The following is a 2,617-nucleotide window of genomic DNA, read 5'->3' as shown; positions in this document are numbered from 1 at the left end:
TCAAAACAGGTTAGTAGGACAGTTATGATAATTAATACATTGCATATTATTGTTTTTGTAATAGTTATTCATAGTACAAGATGCAGCATGATATCTTGTCTAAACGCTATTAGTACAAATCTCATTGAAGAAAGCTATATATCTATCCTATTTTGTATATACATATGTGTGTGTGTATGTGTGTGTGTGTGTGTGTGTGTTTAAACTACAAAATGGTCCTTCATTTATATCCCCCTTTTTTATTTAGTTTTGTCAGAGATGGGTATTCCATTGCCATTCAAATACTGTAGGTGTGTGAATTCAGCAAAATAATCCAATATAGTCCAGTAGTCCATAATAGTAGTGGGTTATCCACAGAACTGGCAATGTCAGAAGTTGTTGACTTGAGCCTTCTTTTAATTCCCTTGCCAGTGGAATCTTAGAGGGAAAGTGAGTCTGCTAAGATACGGAGCTGGGGAGGGCTCTCCAAGGCTCAGGGTTACATCTAGCTTGGAGGCTGGGCCACCTCAGAGGGTTCATTACACAACACTCAAACTTGGCTTTTTCAGACTGGGATCCTCTATGGGTCCTGGTGGCAGCAAAGCCTTGCTTTTCCAGATGTGGTGGAGAGTTTCAATCACAGTATTTGCATCAGTGACTCTATGCACAGACACTGGTGCCAGCCACCCTGTATCAAATCTTGTTCTGTGGATTTATTATGACTTTAGGAAAGTAACTTGGCTTCCTGTGCTCTTCTTTTATACTTGGAAAGTGTGGTTGCAAAATATCATACAGCATTTTCCTTTTTTTAAAATTTAATTTTAGTCACTATGGCGAGGCTGCAGCAGCTCAGGTGCAGGAGGCAGCTGACTCCATGGTGAAGAGTGTGGAGAGAGAGAACATCAGAAGATGTAGGGCGTCATGTTCCAGTGCAGTGCCAGCTGCTGTGAGGACAGCCAGGCGACTGTGCAGCAGGTGCACCAGTGCATCGAGCACTACCATGTGCCTCTATCTCAGGCCCAAGCCTTGGTGACCAATGAGTTGGAAAAGTTCCAGGACTGCCTGGCCTGGTGCACGATGCATTGCAATGACAAAGCCAACGATTCGATGGACACAGGGAAAAGGAGCTTCAAGTGAGACAGCAGCTGGATGGTCACATGGCCAAGCGTGTAGATGACCACATGAACCTCATTCCTACTATGACCAAGAGGGTGAAGTCATCTCTCTCATCTATTGAAAATAACATCTTTGCCAGTGGCCACTGTGGCTGAGGGCAGGAATCTTATTTTAAAAGAATGGCAATCTTAGTCTTTTACATAAAATTTGCTGAGAAACTAAGGATAAAAGGAAGTTTGTGACATATTTCACTTGCCTCTTGACCCTGGTTCTTCTATTTGGGTGCTAGAAAGTGAAATTAAAGAAAAATGGTGCTAAAGTTTGGATCAAAGATAGCATAAGGAAGTGTTTTTTTTTTGGCAGAACCGGGGATTGAACTCAGGCCCTTGCATTCTCCAGGGAAGCGCCTATTCCACTGAGCCGTCTCCCAGGCCCCCAAGGAAGTGTTTTAGAGCTTACATTTCACATAGTGAGACCTTATCCTGAAGTAGACTCTCCCTCGTACTACTGAGAATTCTCCAAGGTACAAGAGTCCTCTTACAGCTGGAGCTTCCTCCATGCTGCCTGGGACCTGGTGGAGTTGCAAGAGAGCTGTCTCTGTGGCCAGCCTCTAATTTATCAGAAGTCATCACTTCACTATTTTCTATAAGCAATAAAACAAACTTCAGATAACTAATTTACACACCTGTAATCTCAACATTTGGGAGGCTGAGGCAGGAGGACTGCTGTGAGTTTGATGCCAGCCTGGGCTACATAGTGAGTTCATGACCAGCCTGAGCATGTAGCAAGATGGGGAGGGGGAGGCACCTTCATTTTGCTTGGGTTGTTTTTATATGCAAGGGAATAAAGTGAATTTAAGATGAAAGGGAAGGGGGATAAGAACTCAGAAAGGCTTTTTGAGTATAGCCTTTTCTTGCCATCAAGATATGGATGTGCATGTCTTGAAATTCTTACTCTGTGTCTTTCAGCCTGGAGACAGTTGCAAAAAGGAGAGTCAGACACACATGGAAAACAGGGCTTTCTTTACTGGCCAGTTGGCCCTCGTGTTTTTTTCAGCAGTTACCAGAACAATCTTGCAGTGACACTTTTCTCCTGATGATTAAAGGGTTTTGACTAAGATAAACAGTGAAATGGGGACTGTTGGCTTGTTAAGAGATTTATGAGCTACTAAACTTCAAGAAATTGGTTTTTATAGAACAGAATGGAATAAAAGCCTAAACCCAACATTATTGTTTTAGCCTCCTATTGACGCCTTATTAAGATAATCTTCTGGCAACAGAAAGGTAAAAAATTAAGCAATTTGAACTGTGATTCCTTTACCAAATCCATTTTTGTATGGGTTTGAAACACACCTTGTTCCTGGCCCAGCTTGGCAGCTTATCTTTTGGATAAGGGACATGCTATCTTATTACCAATTTATTACTTGAAATGGTAATATAGCCTTTGGCTATATCAAGGTTGTGATATATTTTCCTTGTGGTTTGGTCTTACAATAAAAATTTCATTGTTTCCTCACAAAAAT

The 2,617-nt window shown here is 41.8% G+C and overlaps 1 pseudogene; it reads left to right on the top strand.

Moving 5' to 3' along the window:
• The first annotated feature begins 835 nt into the window (after positions 1-835).
• Positions 836-1,250, top strand: LOC101576375 (annotated as a pseudogene).
• The last annotated feature ends 1,367 nt before the right edge of the window (positions 1,251-2,617 follow it).

The sequence above is a fragment of the Octodon degus genome, unplaced genomic scaffold, assembly GCF_000260255.1.
Source record: "Octodon degus isolate 3935 unplaced genomic scaffold, OctDeg1.0 scaffold00071, whole genome shotgun sequence".
Classification (NCBI taxonomy): Eukaryota; Metazoa; Chordata; class Mammalia; order Rodentia; family Octodontidae; genus Octodon; species Octodon degus.
The sequence above is the reverse complement of the archived record's forward strand: the minus strand, read 5'-3'. Positions and strand labels throughout refer to the sequence as shown.